General features: G+C 40.8%; 1 protein-coding gene and 1 pseudogene across 7 annotated transcripts in view; both read right to left on the bottom strand.

Annotated features, from left to right (window-relative positions):
* The window catches only part of DGKH (diacylglycerol kinase eta), a 144,359-nt gene extending 119,518 nt beyond the window's left edge, over positions 1–24,841 (bottom strand). For 3 of the 7 annotated variants that reach the window (XM_023748243.1, XM_023748246.1, XM_023748256.1), the window contains exons 1-2: positions 24,258–24,841; positions 23,076–23,149 (exon numbers count right to left, since the gene is read on the bottom strand). The gene's annotated coding sequence lies outside the window, so the exon portion shown is untranslated. Of the gene's footprint in view, positions 1–7,085; positions 7,313–23,075; positions 23,150–24,257 lie in introns of those variants that run through there. The other 4 variants (XM_023748260.1, XM_023748274.1, XM_023748265.1 and 1 more) reach the window with 3 other exon arrangements.
* LOC111824353 lies at positions 17,261–20,306 on the bottom strand (annotated as a pseudogene).
* Positions 24,842–25,535: the final 694 nt, after the last annotated feature.

The following is a 25,535-nucleotide window of genomic DNA, read 5'->3' as shown; positions in this document are numbered from 1 at the left end:
ACTCAGGGCAGGGCCAATGGGGAGGTTATGGCTCTACCCTGTCACACACAGAGCAGGGCCTGTGGGGGGGGGGGGGTTGGGGCGCCGCACCCTGTCACACACAGAGTCCCAGGGCGATCAGGGGGTTTGGGCGCTGCCCCCTGTCACGCTGATCCGGTGCCAGGAGGGCTTGGGGGTCCGCTGATCCCGGGGCTGGGAGGGATATTACCCTTTTACTATATAGGAAAAAGGCCTGGGGGCCGGCTGGTTTGCCTGAAAGGTGTCCTGGATCAGGGTGGGGGTCCACTGGGGTGCCTGGCCAGCCTGGATGAGGGGATGATGGCTGTTTGCAGCTGATCACACACCCTTCAGGGTGGGGGTCCCACTGGGGTGCCTGGCCAGTCTGGGTGAGGGGCTGGGGGCTGCTTTCAGGCTGGCGGTTGTTGACTGAAGCTCCCAACTGCTCCTTTTTTTTCTCTTTTTTTAATTTTATTCTGGGCCAGCTTTAACTCTGGCTCTAGCTCTGAGGCTTCCGCTGGTTTGTTTGCGTTCTATAATCGAAACAATGTATAACTCCAGCTCTGAGATCCCGGGGTTTTGTTTAGCTTCTATATTTATTACAAAGTTTCAAACTGCCAGCTCAGAGGCCGGCAAGGCAGGTGGGGAACGTTGGAGTCCTCCTTCACTGCAGCAAGCAAGCCTCATGTTCACTTCCAGCTGCCTGGCTGCCGGCCGCCATCTTGGCTGACAGTTAATTTGCATATACTCACTGATTAGCCAATGAAAAGGGTAGCGGCCGTACGCTAATTACCATGTTTCTCTTTTATTAGTGTAGATTGCTTTTTTATTTGCTTTTCTATATATTTTTGTGTGATTATAAAATAAAAACTATTTCTCTCCACAAATATACCTGAATGTATAGGAGTGATTATTGCCTCTCATCTTGTGGCTTTGCAAGGTAGGCCATTTGATCTCATTCTGATTCAATCTCTCAACCTCTTTTATCAGCCACCTGTAAAATTGCTTCAAACCTGGCTTTTCTTTCACCTTTCAAAATTTCCCATTAATTCCTCTTGATTCCAGGCCCTTTCGCTTTATGCCTGGTATCCTTCTTTCCCCTTCTGAATTTTGTCCCACCATGAATTTCTTAAAATAAAATTTGAGCCCAGCCAGGTGTAGCTCAGTGGTTGAGCTTCAACCCAGGAGTCAAGAGGTCACAGGTTTGATTCACAGTCAGAGCACATGCCCAGGTTGCGGGCTCGATCCCCAGTGGGGCAAGGGGAATGCAGGAGGCAGCTGATCAATGATTCTCTCTCATTATTGATGTTTCTGTCTCTCTCTTCCTCTCCCTCCTTTCTGAAATCAATAAAATTATATTTTTTTAAAAATAAAATCTGAGCTCTTCATTGAAATGAATACATATATTACATTAAGCTTTAATAAATACATCAGTTGTTCTAAAATCTGGCTAGTCATCTGAACCACGTGGAAACTTTATAGACATTAACAGCCTCAGTTCAACTGGAAGGTTTTGATTCAACACGTCTAGTGTACGGCATAGGAACCTGTACATATTAAAATCTCTTTCAGTGATTGTAATTGTCACCCAGGCTTAATAAACACTTTCATAAATAACATTAAGTAAAATAATTTTTTTAAAATGAACAAGCATAATAATTTGTATTAAGTGCTTTAAAAAAATAATTCAGCACTTTGGAGTGTTATTTTTTATTCACTTTAATTGGTACTAATTGGTTAACCATTTGGTCTTATCTGTCTTTGAGCATTTAAAAAAATTTGATAAGAATTTTCCTAAAACGTATCTTTAGGGAGGTACTCTATCACTACAAACTTAAAATGTTCCTCTCTGTGTGTGGAGCCCCACGAATCTGCCACTCCTATGCTCTCTCCACGCCCACTGGCTCTTCTCCGGGGTTGAGGGTGGTAATTTGGGTCTAATAGCTGTGCATGCTCACTCATGCTCTTCCCTTTTTCTTCTTGAGAGCTAGGTGCCCATAAGAAATCAGGCTATTCTCAACTATCATTTACAGAAAAAAACACCACAGATTTAATTTGCAGAGACTGGAATAAGACTTCTGAATGAGGAAATGAAGACATTGGATTTGTACTGAACATGACCGTGTAACAGCAAAAGTGGGGAGGGGGTTAGGTAAAGAACAGTAGCCCTCGCTGCTTCTTCCCCTTCCTTAATATGTCTCCAGCCCAGACCACCACCCAAAGCCTGTGCTGGCACCGGCCTAACCCAGCCGAGACAGCAAATGCTGGCAGAGGAATCACAGTGGGAGCAATGACAGGGTGTTTCAGACGGGAGCCAGAAGACAATGCAGTAAAAGAGGGATACCGCAGCTTATAGAAGAATGGAGATGGGGTGTTTCTGGAACCAGTTTTAATAATAATGCAATAAAGCGATTCCGGTGCTTTGTCATTTACAACATCACAAAACATGTCCCCTTTTATAAACTGCTATTTGAAGAAGTTTTGTGCATCTGAATAATCAGAGGATATACGTGGCAAGGCACTTTTAAAAGATAATCCAGGACCTGACCAGCTTGAATCTCCCCCATTCTGAGTACCTCTAAGGAGTTCCACAGCTCCGTGAAAGATAGTCCAAAAACTACACGGCAAGATGGTTACATGGATTTAATATAATGATGTTTAATATTCACATAACAATTTTGGCATTTCATATTCTAGAAGTTTATGAAATCATTTTATTAGTTTTTATTCATTCACAACCACTATTGTTTTGGTTTTTAAAAAATTTTAGAAGTAATTGTTTACTTTTATATGTAATACACACACACACTTTTACATGTTACACACACAGTGTTCAGGCTGTGTATGTTGAGAAAACATGTAGTCTGGTCATCCGTCCTGCACCGGCAGCTCTGCCCTCTAATACTGTGCAAACCAGTGCTTGTTAAGCCAAGTGAAAAATAATACTCTGAAAATGGGTCTATGGTTCTGCAGCTTTTCATCCTGCATATTTCACCACAACTCCTAGGACCTCTCCGCTGCCAAAAAAGGAAAAATTCAACCTGTCAAACAGTGCCCACCTAGCTGAAGCAGCAAGCACACCCTGAGAAGTGAGAAATGATCAGGTTCACTCCTCAAGAAATCAAGGGATATGCACAAGGAAACAATGAAGGAGCTACAGCTTCCCCAGGCCTAGTGAATTATTCCGACACCACTGAATGTATTCTAAACAACTTCATCATTCTGCTTGAAATACTATAAACTCTAAAATTTGGAACACACATTTAAATATAAATTAATGCATTCTAAAGCAAAATCATGGAGCTTACCCAACATATTCGAATTGCCCTCTATATCAATAAACCATCTAATGATTGCTAAAGTGCTTTGTATCTTATACTGGTTTGTAATTCTCTTGAGAAAAGCTATAGAAACTGTAGTCTGTGAACTTTTAATGTGTTAATTCCCAAGGCTAACTTTTCTCCCCATTTTTCTTTATTTTTCCCCTCACCTGAGGATATACTTTTTATTTATTTGAAAGAGAGAGAAAGAGAGAGACACATCAATGTGAGAGAGAAATATCCATCAATTGCCTTTAGTACGTGCCAAACCGGGGATCAAACCCACAACCTGGGTATGTGCCCTGACCAGGAATTGAACCCACCACCTTTCATTGTATAGGACGAAGCTCCAACCAACTGAGCCACACTGGCCAGGGCTCTCTCCATTTTTAATAGGTTCCTTCTTTAGGAGTTTCTTTTATTTATTTATTTATTTATTTATTTATTTTTTTTATTGCTTAAAGTATTACAAAGGGTATTACATATGTGTCCTTCCCCCCCCCCCGCCCTTGACAATCCCCTGGCCTCCCCTACCCCCCAGTGTCTTGTGTCCATTGGTTATGCTTATATGCATGCTTACAAGTCCTTCGGTTCATCTCTTACCGCCCTCCCTCCTGCCCCCCAACCCTCGGGAGTTTCTAAATGTATTTTTCTAATAGGTAAATTAAAGAGATAAAAACATACAATTTTATAACATATTGTACTCTTATTTAAACGAGAAGATACAAAATGTGCATGCTGTATACACATCAGATATACTCTCCCCCTATTCCCCTCCATAAAATACAATGAACTACAGCATATTACCACAGGGTGGTAGTAGTGCTATGCCTAATGCTCAGATTTTCTTTCAGAGCCTGGACCATAGATGGGCCTTTATCAGTGTTAGATGAATCCTGGCCGATCCTCGTGAGTGGCACATAGTAACTGTGTTGCAAAGGGACAAAAAATATATTCATCTAACTGTGAATTTACTTCTTTCCTTTATTAAACACCCTCACTCACTTCTAAGAATAATTTATTTGCCCACACAGCCATAATGACACAATTATTTTGACGTAAGGGCATTTATGTGGCCTAAAATAAGCCACTAAACATTATCTTCATTTTCTTAAAGTAGAAACTGATGTGAAAAATAGACGTCACGCCAGCTGAGTCTCATGTTACTCCCGCTGCTCCCAACCCAGACTGCAGTTCTTGGCTGAGGGAGGAGTTGGGCATGTGGGGTATGGCCAAGGATGTGAGGGGATGGGTGAAGCTCAGGCTCTGGCAGACTAACCACATATAACCAGGAGTCACGTCTTTATCACATATACAGGGTACCCCCCAAAATGCATACACACTTGAATAGCTGGCAGCTCAATTTTGAAAACATAATGTATTTTAATAAATATGGACTTTATAATTATTCCAAGCGTGTGTATACATTTTGGGGAGACACCCTATAGTTATCTCATTACGGCTCTTAACCATTCTTTGCAAAATACCTGCTTATATACTGAAATTTAAACTGTATCCTCCATAATCTGCCTCTCAAATTCTCTGGTTCTTCCCAAGAGTGATTATCTGGGTCTCAACTGCATAGGAAACACTTAGTTAGATTTCTACCAATTCTTAGGCAGGTAAGTAAGTAGACACTAATATTTATATTTAATATCACACACTGTACTCTAATGATGGTTTTGATAGGCAGGACTGGTACCCCTAAAAGGATAACCCACTTCTAATAGATTTTTTTAAAGACATTTAATTGCTTGCAGAAATGAGTAAAATGAAATGTGACTACCCTCTGTGATTAGAACAGGGCAGAGAAAAGGTCAGAGAGGATGGCTGTGCAAGTTACTTAGTAAAACAGCAGTGAATACATGCATACCTTGTACCAACGGTTCCACACTCTGGTCATGACAGAACGTTCCTTTATCTGGGTCCTCCCCGTCATCTATTTATTCCTCCTGAGATCTCCCCTGCCCTACTCTCTCCCCTACCAGAATCACTGAACTCCTCCCTCCCTTTTGCTACTTCTGAACAGAATTCATACTTCCTCTTTGCACTGCACTACAGTCCTCTGTTTACATGGTGCTGAGCCCTGGGCACAACCCGTGCCCCCATGGCTGACTAAATGTTAAAGGCCTTGGGCAAGTTACTTAACCTTCCTGTGCCTGAGTTTCTTCTCCTGTACGTGGATAATAATGATAACTAACTAACTCGCAGGGGTGTTGTGAGGACTAAATGAGTCAATGCATAGAAAGCACTGACAGCAGTTCCCAACCTAACACTCAGCAGATATTGGCCTTTCTTAGCTCCTCTTGTTCCTGCCCTCCGTTAGGCAGTAAACGACCCACAGGCAGGACCGTGTTGACTTCATCTGTGTATTCCTACCCACGAAGCACCATGCCCATCATCTCAGTGGTACCTATCATGTGTTTGTTAAACTAAATTGAACTTTTCCCTCTGTCTTCCATCTCCAATTGTTCCCTCTCCACCCATGCTTTCCCCTTGGCATATCTGATCTTAAAAAGTAAAAACTTTTTTCACCTCTCGATTACATCCCAGGTCACAATCCATGCCTTCTTTTCTGTGACTACAAAAGTCCTTTAAAAAAATATTCTTGTTGCCCCTTTCCTTTTGTTTAGTCTGACTGCCCCGTTTTCACTCTTCCTTCAAGAAAACTGCTCCTTGGCTATTTCCAATTATATCCTCCCTGCCAAATCTCCCTGGGTAAACTTATCCTTCACACTTTTCCAATTAATCCTCTAAATATACACATAACTCCAGAAATCTATATTTATTCTCAATTTTTCACTCAAGCCTCATTTACAACTGCTTATTTGGTGTCTCCACACTCATCTGAAACCCAACAGGTACATTTCATTTCATGTATATATGTCTTAGTATAACAGAAAACAAACAAACAAATACACATTGATTGGGTTCAGGAAACCTAGAATCAAATTCCAAAACTTCCATTAAATAACAACCCAGCACTGAGTAAAAGCCACTTACCCTACCTGGAATCCAAAATGAAGTCAGCACCATCCCACAGCTACTCTGCCCCTCCTTCCTGGGACCATCTGCTAACAGCAGCATCATTTTCCTAAGCACACAATCCCCAAACTTCCAAACTATCTTTTGTTCACCCTTGCCCCTAAATTCTTTTTTTAAAATATATTTTATTGATTTTTTACAGAGAGGAAGGGAGAGGAATAGAGAGTTAGAAACATCGATCTGCTGCCTCCTACACACCCCCTACTGGGGATGTGCCCGCAACCAAGGTACATGCCCTTGACTGGAATCCAACCTGGGACCCTTTAGTCCACAGGCCGACGCTCTATCCGCTGAGCCAAACTAGTTCCAAACCGGTTAGGGCTGCCCCTAAATTCTTTAATCTTCCATCAGAATGTTCTCAAAACCTGGTCTTCCTTTCTGCTTCTGCTGCCAATGCCCCAATTCTAGTAACTTCATTATTTCTCTCCTAGACTTAGTAAATTACCTCCTGTGAAAAAAAAAGGAGACTAGCACAGAAAAAAGAACTCTCCTGCTGAAGACAAGAGCTGGATCAGCTAGCCCGACTGCCACCAACATTAACCCTACATTTGAAAGTTACTGCTTCTCATTTAACTTTGGTCCAAGTGTGGAAAACTACTCTTAAAAGCCCATGACAAAGTGAAGGTAAAACAGAACACTCAAAGAAGTCTTTAACGAAGGTCAGCAATAAGAAAAGGAATGAATGAAACACAGAGGACCGGGCTAGACATTTGAACAAAATACCTCTTGTCCTCTTGGCCTGCAGCCCAAAGAGGGACCACAGGACCCTCCGTCGTGGCTCCCCCAACAGGTACACACCAGCTGTTCGCCTACGAGCAAGAAGCATGAGCTCAGAGAGACACCACACTCAAGGTCTCCAAACCAAAACCAAGCAGCCTGAGCCTCCTGTTGGCCTGTGTAGGGCCTGTTCTCACAGCTGTTCCTCTGCACACAGCGATGCTGGCCGACTGGAGCAGGCCTCGCCTGAACACTGCTCCCTGTGCTTCATTAAAGAAAATCACAACATAAACATGAAAAGATATACACCAAACTAGTCCCTCCCCCTGATTAATTCTCTACACTCCCTCCTTCCAGAATGATTTCCTTACAATGCAGATCTAATCCTATCACTTCCCTGCTCAAAATCTTGTTTTTTCATCAACCACAGAATTAAACAAAATATCTGCATTTATGGCCCTAGATCAAGCATGTCAAACACGGCCCGCGGACCACATGAGGCCCACAACGAATATTCTTGCAGCCCAGCCAATATAATGGTATATAAGAAACATTTTAATAAAAATTACGTAACTTAATTTTTACAATATCCTGTTATGCATAATTAACTACATAACAAACTACAAAGTTCTTTAATGACTGATTACTATAATCGTGTTGCATTCATTTCCCTTACACACCTATGTGCAGGCACTCCATTTCTCTCCAATAATGCTAGCAGCAAATATTTTAGCAGCTGATTGCCACATCATTAGTCTTAGACTGATTTGTTTGGTGTGCACAACAGGAAATATTTCACTTTCGGAGAACAAGAAAAATAGGTTTATTTGTGTTACACTTATTAATTTCTGCAGTTACTCAGTGTCTGGTAAGTTAATGTTCAAGAAAAAATGTTAATTTTTATTAAAATATTCTATTATTTTATGTTAACGATTACTCATTTATTTCATCCCTTTGTATTCAGCATGTCTTATCGAAATAAACCTACGTTTTTTTATTTTCTTTTTTAATTTTTTTTTATTGATTAAGGCAGTGGTTCTCAACCTTCTTAATGCTGCGACCCTTTAATACAGTTCCTCATGTTGTGGTGACCCCCAATTTTATTGTTACAAATTTAACATAATTAAAGCATAGTGATTAATCACAAAACAATATGTAATTATATATGTGTTTTCCAATGGTCTTAGGAGACCCCTGTGAAAGGGTCGTTCGACCCCCAAAGGGGTCACAACCCACAGGTTGAGAACCGCTGGATTCAGGTATTACATTAAGGTATGTCCATTGGTTAGGCTTACATGCATGCATACAAGTCCTTTGGTTGATCTCTCCCCTTTACCCCCCACCCTCCCCTACATTCCCTCTGAGGTTTCATGGTCTGATCGATGCTTCTCTGTCTCTGGATCTGTTTTAGTTCATTAGTTTATGTTGTTCGTTATATTCCACAAATGAGTGAGATCATGTGATATTTATCTTACTCCCACTGGCTTATTTCACTTAGCATAATGCTCTTCAGGTCCATCCATGCTGTTGCACATGGTAAGAATTCTTTTTTACTGCAGCATAGTATTCCATTGTGTAGATGTACCACAGTTTTCTAATCCACTCATCTGCTGATGGGCATTTAGGCTGTTTCCAAATCTTAGCTATTATAAATTGTGCTACTATGAACATAGGGATGCATATATCTTTTCTGATTGGTGTTTCTAGTTTCTTGGGATATATTCCTAGAAGTGGGATTACTGGGCAAATGCGAATTCCATTTTTAGTTTTTTGAGGAAGGTCCATACTGTTCTCCACAGTGGCTGCACCAGTCTGGATTCCCACCAGCAGTGCACGAGGGTTCCTTTTTCTCCGCATCCTCGCCAGCACTTGTCATTTGATGATTTGTTGATGATAGTCATTCTGACAGGTGTGAGATGGTACCACATTGTCGTTTTGATTTGCATCTCTCAGATGATTAATGACTGAGCATGTTTTCATATGTCTCTTGGCCTTCTGTATGTCCTCTTTCGAAAAGTGTTTATTTAGGTCCGTTGCCCATTTTTTTATTGGGTTGTTTATCTCCCTTTTGTTAAGTTGTATGAGTTCCCTGTAAATGTTGGAGATTAAACCCTTATCGGTGATAACATTGGCAAATATGTTCTCCCATGCAGTGGGCTTTCTTGTTGTTTTGTTGATGGTTTCCTTTGCTGTGCAAAAGCTTTTTATTTTGATGTAGTCCCATTTGTTTATTTTCTCCTTAGTTTCCATTGCCCTAGGAGCGGTATCGATGAAGATATTGCTTCTGCATATGTCTGAGATTTTGCTACCTGTGGGTTTCTCTAATATTTTTATGGTCTCCTGTCTTATGTTTAAGTCCTTTATCCATTTTGAGTTTATTTTTGTGTATGGTGTAAGTTGGTGGTCTAGTTTCATTTTTTTGCATGTATCTGTCCAATTTTCCCAATACCATTTATTGAAGAGACTGTCTTGACTCCATTGTATGTTCCTGCCTCCTTTGTCAAATATTAATTGAGCATAGTGGTTTGGGTCAATTTCTAAGTTCTCTATTCTATTCCACTGGTCTATATGTCTGTTCTTGTGCCAGTACCAGGCTGTTTTGAGAACAGTGGCTTTGTAATACAGCTTGATATCTGGTATTGAGATCCCTCCTACTTTGTTCTTTCACAGGATTGCTGCAGCTATTCGGGGTCTTTTTTTATTCCATATGAATTTTTGGAGAGTTCATTCTAGGTCTGCGAAATATGCCATTGGTATTTTAATGGGGAGTGCATTGAATCTATAGATTGCTTTGGGTAGTATGGACATTTTAATGATGCTACCAATCCATTAACATGGTATGTTCTTCCATCTGTTTATGTCTTCCTCTAGCTCTTTTTTCAGTGTCCCGTAGTTTTCCAAGTATAGGTCTTTTACGTCATCCTTAGTTTATTCCTAGGTATCTTAATTTTTTTGGTGTGATGGTAAATGGGATTGTTTTTTTAGTCTCTCTTTCTGTCAGTTCACTATTGGTGTATAAAAATGCCATAGATTTCTTGGCATTAATTTTGTATCCTGCTACGTTGCCAAATTCATTTATTAAGTCTAATAGTTTTTTGATGTAGTCTTTAGGGTGTTCTATGTACAGTATCATGTCATCAGTGAATAATGACAGTTTTACATCTTCTTTTCCAATTTGGATATCTTTTATTTCTTCTTCTTATCTAATTGCTATGGCTAGCACTTCCAGTACTATGTCAAACAGGAGTGGTGAAAGTGGGCATCCCTGTCTCGTTCCTGTTCTTAGGGAAAATGGTTTTAGTTTTTGCCCATTGAGTATGATGTTGGCTGTGATATATAAGGCTTTTATTATGTTGAGGTATGATTCCTCTATTACCATTTTGCTGAGAGTTATTATCAAGAAAGGGTGTTGGATTTTGTCAAATGCTTTTTCTGCATCAATTGATATGACTATGTGATCTTTATCTCTCAATTTGTTTATGTGATGTATCACATTTATTGATTTGCAGATAATGTACCATCCTTGTATCTCTGGGATAAATCCTACTTGGTCATGGTGTATGATCTTTCTGATGTAATACTGGATCCGATTTGCTAGAATTTTGTTGAGGATTTTGACATCTATGTTCATTAGGGATATTGGCCTGTAATTCTTTTTCATTGTGTTGTCTTTATCTGGTTTTAGTATTAGGGTAATGCTGGCTTCATAGAATGAGCTTGGAAGTGTTCCTTCCTCTTGAATTTTTTGGAATAGTCTGAGGAGGATAGGTTTTAGTTCTTCTTTGAATGTTTAGTAAAACTCACCTGTGAAGCCGTCTGACCCCGGGCTAAACCTACATTTGTATGAAAATTGAAGCTTTTGTTTTTTTTGCTGCCCGCATAATCTTATTTGGCCCGTGTTAGCCTTTGAGGTTGACATGCTTGCCCTAGCCTGTCAACCCCTTTATTGTTTTTGTAGTTTCCTCTCTAGGTGCAGCTTCCACCCTCATTCCCCCTGCACATTAGCAGCGGTTCTCATCCTGTGGGTCGCGACACCTTTGAGGGTCGAATGACTCTTTCACAGGGGTCGCCTAAGACCATCGGAAAACACATATATAATTACATATTGTTTTTGTGATTAATCACTATGCTTTAATTATGTTCAAGTTGTAACAATGAAATTGGGGTCACCACAATATGAGGAACTGTATTAAAGGGTCGCGCATTAGGAAGGTTGAGAACCACTGTGCTAGAGGCATAGTGGTCTACCTGTCTGTCATTGGCTGAACAAAACACACACCTTCCTATCTTGCAGCCTTTATTTCAGTATCTTCCCACAGGCCCAGAATGCTCTTCCCCAGGATTAAATACCCTCCCTTCAAATGTGTCACCCAACCAAGGAGAGCTCACTCATTTACAATTCCATGTGCTCAGTCCTCCCAGAGCTCTATTGGTAAAAGGTAATGGACTCGCAGAAGAGAGTGATGTGCTAAGAAATGTTTCCTAGAACTTATCCCTCTCAGTTTCAATATTGTCAGTGGTATAAGAATTCTGAAAACGATATTACAGTATGAGGATAAAGTAAATCATAAAACAGGTCAAGTTACCCACTCAGTCTTCAGAATATTGTGTAACCTTTTCTTCCTAACTCCCAAAAGTCAAATTATTTTATTTCTTCCTCATCCTACTCAAACTCCAATCCACTTGAAAAAAGTTGCATTCAAAAAAGTGAATGTTTTTGTTGTTGTTGGGATGAAATGGAACATTTCCTTTCCCTCTCTCCAATTCACATATCCCTACATCTTGAGTGCCTATATTAGGCCACATCACATATGTGTGCCCTTATTACACATGACTCTCTGTGCACACACACAGGTTCATCTGCTGAAGCTATATAGAGCAGGGAAGACTCTCTCACTTGCTGCACTTTCCCCTAGGATGTGAGCCGAATAAAAACTACTTCATTCAGATGCCTAAGAACTGAAATTTCCTTAAGTGAAGAGGTAAAAATGAGGTTCGATGATTCACACGTGAAACATATTGTATTTTATACCTTTTTATTCATTTAACACCTATTTATTGTGTGTCTACATGTCAGAAATTATTCTAAGCAATGGAGGTAAAGCAGTAAATAAAACAGATAAAAATACATAACTTCACGGAGCTAATAAGATCAGACTCAAGATTCTAGAAAGGACTTATAACAATATTTAATTTCATCTTAAGTTACCTAAATATAAAAGGTGTATATATACTATTCAACTAGTTATAAACCCTACTAAACTAGTTTGTATGACCAAAAAACGTCTGAAAGTAGCATTAAAATAAAAGTTTGAAATAATATCCTATGATCACTCAAAGAATAGAGGAAGCAAGTGGCCACCTTAGAGTAGTAGAATCAAAATCCAAATGTGCTCTAGGAAGAGAATTTACCACTCACTTCCCAAAAGATGCCCATTGTTTTCTTTTATAAAATGTATAACCTTAGGTTATAAAACTTTAAAACTACACACATGCACACACACAACTATACAAATTGTTGTAGAAGGCCAAGATTATGTATATTTTTATACATAAAAGTTTATAAACTTTTTATATTTTTTATCACTTTAATACTGCTTTACTACTAATGCCAGAAGTAACCCAACTCAGAAATTTTATGAATGACTATAGGCCATAAGCATTAAATAGAACTTTGTTTAATATATAAGTAGGCTCCAGATAGAGATCCTATACAGAGCAGAAAAAAACTTTGTGTGAAAAAAAGAACAACAAAACAGCTAAGAGTCTACCATAACCCATTCTTCCCTTCTCCCATACTTGGCCTTCCAGCTACAAATTCCATTTCCTGGCCTTCCTTGCACGTGGCCATGTGACTAAGTCTAGGCCAGTGGTCGGCAAACTCATTAGTCAACAGAGCCAAATATCAACAGTACAACGATTAAAATTTCTTTTGAGAGCCAAATTTTTTAAACTTAAACTATATAGGTAGGTACATTGTTATTAACTTAATTAGGGTACTCCTAAGGCTTAGGAAGAGCCACACTCAAGGGGCCAAAGAGCCGCATGTGGCTCGCGAGCCACAGTTTGCCGACCACGGATCTAGGCTAAGGGGACGTGAGTAGAAGTAACGTGTACAACTTAAGCATCATCTTCTTATAGACACCTGACCTAGGTTTATACTCTTTCTTTCCCACTTTCTGCTGGCTGGTGATGGTGATGACTTGAGAAAGCTTAGAAGATGCCCACTGACACTACATTGTCCAGGTATGTTAAACAATATTTGTGTCCCCCCAAAATTCCTATGTTGAAACCTAATCTCCAATGTGATGGTTTGGGAGATGATTAAGTCATAAAGGCAGAACCCTCATGAATGGAATTAGCACTCTTACAAAAGATACTCCATAGAGCTCCCTCACCCCCTTTACCATGTGAGAACACAGCCAGAAGATCTGTGAACCAGGGAGGGTGTCCTCACCAGACAGTAAACCAACCCTTGCCTTGACCTTGGACTTCCCAGCCTCCAGAACTGTGAGAAATAAACGTTTGTTGCTTATAAGCCACCCACTCTATGTTTTGTTATAGCAGCCCAACTAGACAAGACACCAGGCTTTTTGCAGTTGGATGTCCCCCTGTGGCCAAGATCTTGCCAACAGAACATGAGCAGAAGTTACAGGGGTGGGCAAACTTTTTGACTCGAGGGCCACAATGGGTTCTTAAACTGGACCAGAGGGCCGGAACAAAAGCATGGATGGAGTGTTTGTGTGAACTAATATAAATTCAAAGTAAACATCATTACATAAAAGGGTACGGTCTTTTTTTTTTTTTTTTAGTTTTATTCATTTCAAACGGGCCGGCCCACGGGCCGTAGTTTGCCCACGGCTGGTCTAGGCCTTTACACATGGGCCTACCTACTCTGTTCTTGTACCATTTTCTGCCTGGAACCTGGAAATGGTGACATAGCTTTGACCACACAGGCAAGGACAATCCACCAGGGAGACAGCAAAGAAACACTACAGAAGGAACCAGGGTCCCTGAATGGCCGCACACAGCAGAGACATTCAGTGATCTCAGAAGTTTTCCTTAGACTCACGTGAGACTTTTTTGTTCCCTAAGTCTCTGAATTTGGGGGATTTCTTAGTTATTTCAACGTGGCAACTCTAATATTCAAATTAGATTGAAACCACACCACCAGCTCTGGACCACATGTCTCTGAATTGTTACTGGTGAGAGAGAAATAAACTTTTAGATTACTTAAACCACTATATTTTGGATTTTGTCACAGCAGGTTAGTCAACATATACTATGTTCCTACCATCTAGTCTGCAATTAATTAGTATATATAATTTAGGAATAGGTGAAAGAATCTACCCACAATCCATTGTCCTTTTCTCCCTCCCCAACAGAACCCTGATCTGGTTTAGATATCCACTCCTCCTCTGCAAGTCATGTGCTTAGGGGATGCTGGCTGACTCTATTCCTAGTTCTAGCAAGTACACAGTAATTGCTTTAATCAATTGCTATGAGGATTCCTTTCCCCTTGCCATCAGTAATTAGTTCAGAAGTTGGAAGTGACCCATTTCCGGCCAATGAGATGTGAAGGCGGTCTCCTTAGGGAGGATGGGGGAGCTGCTTTTGGTATACTAGGAGAAAGAGCCCGTTTTCTGTCTGCTCTCTGAATGTGACACCTGGAATTGATTCAGGCACTTTGCTAGGGGCACAGCTAACACAGAGTCATAGAGAGGTGAGTCAGAGCCTGCCTGTCTCCTCTAGGTGCTGAAGCCAATTTGATTTACAGCTTTTTGTTACCTGCAGCTGATGGCATCCTGATAAAGTATAAGAGTCCCCATAGAGTATAGATAATAGATGGACCAATGCTAGAAATGAAATAGAAATAATATTCTACCCCATCCCAATCATGAACTGAAAGAAACATATTCACTTCTATCACCCAAGTAGCATCAAGGGGCACCTGAAACCACAAACAGAGGAAAACTGTTAAACATTCTTCATTGACTCCAAAAAACTATAAGGCTTAAAATTACCAAAACTATAAACCCCAAACAAAATACAACAGTCTCCTCATTATGCAGACTATGTAGTACTCCCAGAAAGAGAAGCAAAATCTCATTTGCCTGAGCCACTTAATTCCTGTTGTTTCTCTTCAACCAGGCAAATTGAGGTCATCTTCTCACTTACTTATTACTAATTCTCAACACAATCTTTTAAAAGCTTTTCTAAACATTCTGTACTCTTATCAAACTCCAAATCAGTATAGCCATTGCCCCAGATAAATAAAGCTCCATAGGATACAAACAGCAAACACTGTATTTTCTCCCCTGCGCCTTTAATCCCTTCAGAAGCCTATTCAGTCCCTGTCATGGATGAAATCTGTTCCAAAGCTTTTCCAGTCATTCATAAAAAGTAAAAGTCCTTTGGTGACAAAAACAACTATATTTCTGGAGGTAAAATGTCCAGCCCAAATTCCAAACTTTATTCAAAATTAAAGTGTCTCCATGGAAGCATGGAACAGAGTGCAGAATCTCAGAGGAAAGGCGGGGGAGGGTGGGTGGGTGAAAGGTAATCAACCAAAGACCTTGTATGCATCTATGCATAACCCATTGACACAGACAATAGGGTGCTGAAGGCCTGGCATGGGGGTAGGGGTGCAGGGGAGGGCGCAGGGCTGGAAGAGGTCCTTGGGGGGGGGGGGGAAGGGGGACATATGTAATACTTTTTAAAAAAATATACATATTTTATTGATTTTTTTTACAGAGAGGAAGGGAGAGAGATAGAGAGTTAAAAACATTGATCAGCTGCCTCCTGCATACCCGCTAGGTACATGCCCTTGACCAGAATCGAACCTGGGACCCTTCAGTCTGCAGGCCAACGTTCTATCCACTGAGCTAAACCAGTTAGGGCCATATGTAATACTTTCAACAATAAAGAATTATAAAAAGAAAAAATTAAAGCGTCTCCCCTCCTCCAGCCCAGGCTGTTCTAGGCATAGTAGGCATCTTGAATCTGTAAGCTCCTTCCTTCAACTCACTACCCACAGTGTCTGACTCCTCAAATGGAGCCTCTTTGTGGGTTCTGCAGAGCTTTTCCCTCTGGAAATATCCCACTGCGGCTCTCCGGGCTCAAGCAAAGCCTCTCCTCCAGGTGACCACTTAGAATGCCCACACATCCTCCAGCCTCTGTATCTAATGGGCATACCTCCAGCCTCCAATGCAAAGCTCACACTGTCTCTGGCAGGAAAAGCTCCTGGGTGGGGCCACTCATTAAAAAACCTTGGTCGACAGAAATTAGGCCCCACTGCCTTGTTATTAATGAAAACACAGCTGGCTTCCAGGGTGGCCACCTCTTCTTGTTCTGCAGCCAGGCAGGCAGGTATAGCTCCTACATTTGACCTCTAAACTTTTCTAGTCCACGTTCAATGTCCCCACAGCCCCCAGAGGACACAGATCATGTCAAGAGAACCCAGCAGTCTCTTACCAACCCCCTCACACAGCTTGAGGTGAGATGGAAGCATCCCTTTCCTTCCTGCTCTCCCAGCCCCTGTCTTGGCTTCTTCAACCTAAATCACACCTTCAAGGTGGTGGGTTAAGGGGTACAATCTTACTTAGGAATGTGGATGTCATTGCCACCTATTGTTTTGTTTGCAACTTTTGGGCCTCAGCCAAAACTGAAACAGAACAAAACCCATGTCAACATCCTGTTTTGCTTGCTTTTCCCAGTATCCAATATGTCTGCCTCTTCCTACTTACTCCTCCTCCAATGTCTAGAACAGACTCAGTCCTTCCGTTTTCATTAACTTTTTTCGCACACACCTTGTTTTTTACTTAGCCATTGCAATTTTCCCTATGCCTCTCCCTCTTGCCACTGCCAAACCTCTAAAATCACCTGTCTAAACTCATCACCTCTGTTTCTTCATCAAAAATTTCCTCTAACCATTTGCAAATATATTTCTCCTCCAGAAATCCCTGAAACAGAACTCTCAAGTCACCAGTGCCCTTTTAGACCAGTGTTGTCCAACAGAATTTTCTACGATGAAAATGTTCTGTATCTGCACTCATAGAGTAGGCACTAGCCACATGTGGCTGTTGAGCACTTGAAATGTTGAGAATGAAAAACTAAATTTTTATTGGATTTCATTTTAATTGATTTTCTTTTAAACAGTCACACATGGCAAGTGGCTACTTACTGGACAGCACAGTTCTAGATAAATCAAACGGCTTGTTTCCAATTCCTTAATACTCTGTCATTTGGTATTGCCAGCATTCTTCCATTAGTTCTAGGAGGTGATTTTTATCCATTAGTTCTAGGAGGTGATTTTTAAATAATGTGCAAAATTTAAATCAATGGGCTAAAGAGAGAGGCCAGTATGAGCTAAAGAAATAACATGACTAGATGCAGAGATTAAACAGCAAATGGTGAGTGCATTGTGGAAGGGAGGAGACAGGAGTGAAGAGAATGAACAGACCAGAGCAGTGGATAAGGGTAAGGGGCTAATGGGAGGGAAAGAACTAGGGATAAGCTAGAGATGGATCATTGGGACAGCTGACAGCTGGGGAATAAATCATGAAGCAAAATTTTGAGCAAAGATACAGATGAGAAAACAAAGATTTTGCTTAAGGTCACAGAGCATTTTGTGGCAGAGCTACAGCCAATATCTAAGTTTACTTTCCTCCCACAATAAGGTTTGCATTTCAAGCATTTAATTAAAAGTTTTTCAAAGAGCATTAACTCTGGCAATGACATGCAAGACAGATCAGAAAGTGAGAAAGTCTGAAGGTGCTAAAGGCAACTAAAACACAAGAGTAAAACAAACTGAATTCTACAAGGTGGCTTTCAAATAATTTTAGCAGTGAATTCTCAACATAATATATAAGTGAGATGTTTTATTAAAGTAAATTCAACTTTAGGTTTAAGCGGGCAAATACCTCAGAGATAATATATTATGGGTTCAGTTCCAGAACACTGCAATAAAGTGCGTATCTCAGTAACATGAGTCACACGAATTTTTTGCCTTCTCAGTGCATAGGAAAGTTGTGTTTACACTATGTTTCTCTCTCACTTCAATGTTTCTCTCTCCCTCTCCCTTCCTCTCTCTCTAAAATCAATGAAAACAACATATCCTCAGTTGAGAATTTTTAAAAAAGTACTTTATTGCTCAAAAATTCTAACTATCGTCTGAGCCTTCAGAGAGTTGTAATCTTTTTGCTGATGGAGGGTTTTGCCTCGAGTTGACGACTGGTGACTGATCAGGATGGTTGGTGCTGAATGTTATGGTGGCTAAGGCTTGTTCTTAAAATAAGACAACAATGAAGTTTGCTGAAATCAATGGACTCTTCATGAAGAATTTAATTTCTCTGTAGCATGTGATGCTGTTTGATCGCATTTCACCCACAGAATTTCTTTCAAAATTAGAGTCAATCCTCTCAAACCTTGCTGCTGCCTTACCAACTAAGTTTGTGTAATATTCTAAATCTTCTGTTGTCCTTTCAACACTCTTCACAGCATCTTCACAAGTATATTCCACTGCAAAAATCCACACGAAGCAACTCCCCATCTGTAAAGTTTTATCATGAGATGGCAGCGATTCAATCGCATCTGCAGGCGCCACTTGTAATTCTGGTTCTTTTGCTCTTCCCACCACATCTGCAGTTACTTCCTGCACTGAAGTCTTGAACCCCCTCAAAGTCATCCATGAGGGCTGGAATCAACTTCTTCTAAACTCCTGTTAATGTTGATATTTTGACCTCTTCCCGAGAATTAAAAGTGTGTTTAATGGCATCTCGGATGGTGAATCCTTTCCAGAAGGTTTTTATTTGACTCTGCCTCTATCAATCAGAGGAGTCACTCTCTATGGCAGCTATAGCCTTACAAAATGTATTTCTTAACTAATAAGACTTGAACATCAAAATGATTCCTTGATTCATGGGCTGCAGAATGGATGCTGGGTTAGCAGGCATGGAAACAACATTACACTTGTACATCTCCACCCATCAGAGCCCTTGGGTTACCAGGTGCATTGACAATTAGCAGAAATATATTAAAAGGAATATTTTTTTTCTGAACAGTAGGTCTCAACAGTGGGCTTAAAATATTCAGTAAACCATGTTGTAAACAGATGTGCTGTCATCCAGACTTAGTTGTTCTATTTATAGAGCACAGGCAGAGTAGAATTAGGTAATTCTTAAGGCCCTAGGGTTTTCAGAATGGTAAATAAGCATTGGCTCCAACTTAAAGTCACCAGTTGCTTTAGCTCCTAACATGAGGGTCAGCCTATCCTTTGAAGCTTTGAAGACAGGCATTGACTTCTCCTTCCTAGCCATGAAAGTCCTAGATGGCATCTTCTTCCAATAGAAGGCTGTTTCAACCACATGGAAAATCTGTTGTGTAGAGTAGCCACCTTTCATTAATTACCTCCTGGAAAATTTGCTGCAGCTTCTATATCAGCACTTGCTGCTTCATCTTGAACTTCTTTCTATGCTATGGAGATGCCTTCTTTCCTTGAAGTTCATGAACCAACCTCCACTAGCTCCCAAGTTTTCTTCTGTAGCCTCCTCACCTCTCTCAATCTTCATGGAATTGAAGAGAGTTAGAGCCTTGTTCTGGATTAGGCTTTGGCTTAAGGAATGTTGTGGCTTGTTCCATCTTCTATCCAAACCACTAAAACTTCCTCCAGATCAGCAATAATTGGCTGTTTTGCTTTCTTCACTGGAGTAACACTTTTAATTTCCTTCAAGAACTTTTCCTTTGCATTCACAACTTGGCTAACTCTTCAGTGCAAGAGGCCTATCTTTCAGCCTATTTTGCCTTGCCTTTCTCATTAAGTTTAATTATTTCTACCTTTGATTTGAAGTGAGAGTCATATGATCCTTCCTTTCACTTGAACACTTACAGACCATTATACAGTTATTAATTGTTCTAATTTCAATACTGTCTCAGGGAAAGAAGAAAGGCCCAACCAGAAGGAGAGATGGAAGGAAAGGCCGGTCAGTAAAGCAGTCAGATCACACACATTGATCAATTAAGTTTGCCTTCCTAAATGGACACAGTTCATAACATCAAAGATCACTGACCAGAGATCACCATAACAAATAATAATGATGAAACATTTGAAATGTTGTGAGAATTACTGACATGTGATACAAAGATACAAAGTGAGCAAATGCTGTTGGAAAAATCATGCCAACAGACTTGCTGAAGACAGGGTTGCCATAAACCTCAATTTGTAAAAAAATAAAGCAGTATCTGTGAAGCACAATAAAGCAAAGTCCAATAAATGATGTAAGCCCATGTTATGAAGTCAATTAATATGAACAAAACTGTTTTTGCAATCCAGACCTTTTCCAAACATGGGTAAAGTTAATGCTTTGGTGGTATCTACTGCGTAAAACATCATACATAATGTATTTGTTTGCCTGTGCTGTTTCTCATTACTTTTTTTTTTAAAACTACATTTTTATCGAGTTCAGAGAGAAAGGGAGGAGAGAGAGAGAGAGAAATATCAATGATGAGAAAGAATCATTGATTGGCTGCCTTCTGCACACCTTCTCCTGGGAATCGAGCCTGCAACCTGGACATGTGCCCTGACTAAGAATTGAACTGTGATCTCCTGGTTCATAGTTTGATGCTCAACCACTGAGCCAGGCTGACTGGGCTCTCATTACTGTTTTTGAAGAGTTTTAAAACATATTAAAAATAAAATCAGCCCTGGCTGGTGTGCCCAGTGGTTAGAGTGTCGGCCAGATTCCCGGTCAAGAGCACATACCTGGGTTGCAGGTTCAATCCCAGGCCCCAGTCAGGAGGCAACCAATCAATGTGTCTCTCTCACATAGATGTTTCTGTTCTCTCTCTCTCTCTCTCTCTCTCTCTCTCTCTCTCTCCCTCCCTTCTACTCTCTCTAAAAGTCAATGGAAAAATATCCTTCGGTGAGGATTAACAACAACAACAAAAAAGTAAAAAAATAAAATATAAATAAAAGCAAAACCAATTCTTCCTGAGCCCCTACAGCACCTCTGCAGCCCCTGGGTTTCAGTGAAACAGTGTGAAAGTTATTCAGCCACAGGTCCACAATGCCCATCTCCATCATCCCTTCAGTTAGCATCCTTAAAACATCCTACACAATCTACTTACTTGCTACACTTACGCTTTTTATATGATTCTATGTGATTTACTTTTATATCTGACATTGCATGTTCTGTTCACTGCTGCATTCAATGGCAAAACAGTTGCCTGGCACATAGCTGACACAATAAATATTTATTTAATGATGAATAAAGTATCTTTCAGGCCTTCACCCTTGCTTACAGTGCTGCTGCACCTGCAGTGAGACCAGCCTCAGCACCTTCTACTCTGCAGCACTCAACTATGCCCTAGCATACCGTGCTGTGTCAGGCCTTCTCCCCCAGTGGGTTTAGCATCAACCCTCCAGTCTGCCAGTAGGGTCCTATGCAATATACTTCCTAACTCGCCCATGTTTTTCCCAAATTTTCAATGTCCATGTCTGCTTCATCCATGAAGGGATACAGGCTCCTTCAGGGCCCTTATTCAGCCTCAACACTGTACACACTTCCTGGCACATACTAGGTGCTTAAATAAACATGTTAAGATGGTATAACTGAATTACAAACTGGAGACATATTGCAAAGGAAGAATCATCAAGACTTGATCATGTGTATAGATAGGGTAAAGGAGAGACGGGAATAGAACAATTGGTACTGCCACTACCCAAAAGGAGACCTGAGTGGGTGGCCCGAGCACTGCAATGTACAAGCAGAGGCAGGAAAAGCACTTAGTGGTGAGGCTGTGAGGTGTAACCCCACAGGCCCAGGAAAGGGCCAGTGAGCTGGGTGCCTTTACGGTTACTCACAAGCCTCTGTAACTCTATGAGTCAATGTGGATGGGGAGCTGGATTTTAAACACGCACATGTGACAAAAGGGTATCCAAGCAGAGAGGAAGCATCCTTTTATTACTCCGGCCCATTCTGATTTCTCTCCATTGCGACCTTCTCTAACACCTAAGTCTAATATAAAATTTGGCATTTAATCATGTTTCCTATGAATCAGTAACTTTTCCAACGAGAACGCTTTTTGCTGACTCCTTATGTACTTTGATATACTCCTGGAAAGTGTCCTTTCATATAAAAAAGTATTTTTCTCAAATAACAGTAGCTATGAAGCATTGACTTTACCTTAAGAATATATCTCATGTAGCACTAACACATATAAACACTCAATTATTTGTTGAATTACTGGATTTTTAAAATATAATTCACTGGACAAATATTACTAAAAAATTTAAGAGTAAATTACTTATACTTCTGAAGTATTCACTGCATCATTAAATCACAAAGAGAATAACATTACACTAAAAATGTAGAGAAGATGAAGACTTGAGGAATCATACACTGGAGAGTCTTCTGATTTCTTTGGGATTATTATCAAAAGGGGTGGGTCTTAAAATATAGTTCAACTGCCACTATAGTTCAAGCCTTTAAGTAATATTTTAAATTATGATATTAATTCATTTACCACCTGTATAAAGTTTTAATTTCCAAAATTCCCAATTAAAAATGGTTAGCTGATCATGTGCTTTTTAAAAATGTGTTTTTATTGATTTTACAGAGAGGGAGAGGGAGAGTAAGGTAGAAAGAATAATGAGAGAGAATCATTGATCAGCTGCCTCCTACATGCCCCTCACCAGGGACCACGCCTGTACCCTGTGCATGTGCCCTGACCAGGAATAGAACCTGGGACTTGGTGCATAGGATGATGCTTAACCAACTGAGCCACACCAGCAGGGCTGATCATGTGCTTTTAGCTCTACTCAGTCCCAATACTTCAAAATTCCAGTAAAAAGATTTCTAAAAAGGCAGAAAACTGCATAAAAAAAATGGGAGAGGAGACAAGAGCTGAAAATGTTATGTTATACAGTAGATTGATGAGTGTGAATGGACTTCGCACAATCATAAGACAGCAATGGGGAAAAGTTAAAAACCAACATACTTGAACAAACAACCCCAAAGTGGCCTAAGAAGTGGCAGCATCAGGGACCTCTGGATGTCAGGATAAAGGTGAAGCTGAAAGGAAGTAGTTAAAATATATTTTTTTAATAACTAAGCACCCCTTCTTTTCATTCCCCTGCCACCTCCACTCTCAATTTCTTCAACTTTGTATAGCCTAGCAACTTCCCTCCCACACCCTGGGATAAGATGGGAAGTTTCTTCTGGAGAGAGTCACAGAGGACGTCTGGAACATAAGACCCAGGCATAATTGAAGGTGGGGCTGTAATATTAAAAACAGGAGAATTACAAAACTTTACATGCTGAACACTGAGAGCTCCCCAGGCTCTCTTCCCAACTGGGCTCCCACACGCTGCAGCCAGGACTACCACTGTCCATCGGCAGAGTCTTCTCTGGGGCATCTGACAAAGTGCAGGGAAAAAACAAAGACAGTGATATCAAGGGCTACCAACAAAATGGCCAGCCTGTTATATAGTGAAGTCCACAGCTGACAAGCCTTTTCTGCACATACAGAGTCCAGTCAGTTTCCTGGGTTTCCTTCCTTCCTTCCTTCCTTCCTTCCTTCCTTCCTTCCTTCCTTCCTTCCTTCCTTCCTTCCTTCCTTCCTTCTACCTTCCTTCCTCCCTCCCTCCTTCCTTCTGAAGTAAAAATAAAACAGAAGAGTTGGAAAATAAAGTTGAGAAAATCTCCAAGAAAGCAGAACGAAAAGACAAGAAGATGTACAATGGGGTGAGTGAAGGGAATAGGAAAATGAAATGATGAGTGGAGAAGGTCCAACATCTACATAATAATGATTCCAAAAAGAACAGAAAAAACAGAAGGGAAGAGATAATTCAAGCCAATTACCCAGAACTGAAGACTGAAAAGACATACAAAAAGCCCACACATAGAAGAAAATAAACCTATGTGTATATCACTGTGAAATTTCAAATTACCAAAGAAAACGGAACATCCTGCAAGCTTCCAAAGAAAAGGGGGAAAGGTATAAAAAGTATCAAAGGTCCAGATTATAAATGATTTCTCATTTCTGGGAATTCAAAGACAGTAAAGGAATGCCTCCAATATTCTGAAGGAAAAATGGTTTCCAAACTATAAATCTAAACCCAGCCAAACCATTAATCTTGTGTGGTAGAAAAACAGAATCATCTTCAAACATGAAACCCACCTGTGCTCAGACTTATCATCAGACCCTGAATGACCTTGGCATGTTCTCCTTTGTCATGTGACTTCCTCCACTCCACCTCAAGTGGCACCTGCCCCTTGAAACAATTCTCAGTCAGGTAACAGGAACATTCTCTCCCAGTAGGCAGCAATTTTATTCATCCTTGCAAATCCCACTAAGCATAGCAGAATGTGCAATGCATTACATTATTGAACAGACATTGTTGAAATTCATCAATGGGATAGAATAAGCAAGACTAATAATGATTGCAAAGTGCTTACCACATAAATGGTATCTGAACTGAATTTGAAGACTCAAAAACTACTTTCCATGACCTAAAACTAATGAATTTACACAAGTCAAAACAGAATTATTCATAAAATTTTTAAAATGTTAAACTCTATAAAAAAAAAATAACAACATAGAAATCAACAAAACATTTACAAGTACACTGCTCTCTAAACTTAGACATTTGGGCAAATCAATGTTTTCAAACCAGAATACCAACAATGCATAGTTACCTGTCAATTAGTGAAAGAAATCAGGTTATAACCTTATTTAAACTCTGTTAATTATGACAATACTAGAGGCCCGGTGCACAAAATTCATGCATGGGGGGGGGGGGGGGGTTCCCTCAGCCCAGCCTGCACCCACTCCAATGGGGGACCCTCTCACAATCTGGGACCGCTGGGTCCTAACCACTCACCTGCCTACCTGCCTGATTACCCCTAACCCCTCTGCCTGCCTGCCTGATCGCCCCTAACCTCTCTGCCTGCCTGCCTGATCACCCCTAAACTCTCTGCCTGCCTGCCTGATCACCCCTAAATGCTTCTGTCTGTCTGATCGCCACTAACTGCCCTCCCTGCCAGCCTAGTTGCCCCCAACTGCCCTCCCCTGCCGCCCGATCTCACCCCCAACAGCCTCCCCTGCAGGCCTGCTCTCGCCCCCCAAGTGCCCTTCTCTGCCAGCCAATTTGGTTCTGATTGGTCAGTTTCTATGCCAGTCAGCATTAAAAGCTCCGCCTCCTAGGCAGCCATTAGCTCCTTACATTCACCCAGACTTGGTTCTGATTGGTCAGTTTCTATGCCAGTCAGCGTCTCTGGGCCTATCAACAGGGCCTGATCAGAAAGGTGGGGATGATCAGCAGCCTCCTTGGAGGCCTGGAGAGAAATGGAGGTACAGCTGTTGGCCAGGCCGGGAGAGAAAGAGAGGCAAGTTCTGATCAATAGCTGCCACAGAGGCTACAGATCAGACCCTGCCTCTCTCTGCAGGCCTCCCTCC

The sequence above is a fragment of the Myotis lucifugus genome, unplaced genomic scaffold (genome assembly GCF_000147115.1).
Source record: "Myotis lucifugus unplaced genomic scaffold, Myoluc2.0 scaffold_7, whole genome shotgun sequence".
Lineage (NCBI taxonomy): Eukaryota > Metazoa > Chordata > Mammalia > Chiroptera > Vespertilionidae > Myotis > Myotis lucifugus.
Note: the sequence above shows the minus strand (reverse complement) of the source record. Positions and strands in the feature narration are given on the sequence as shown.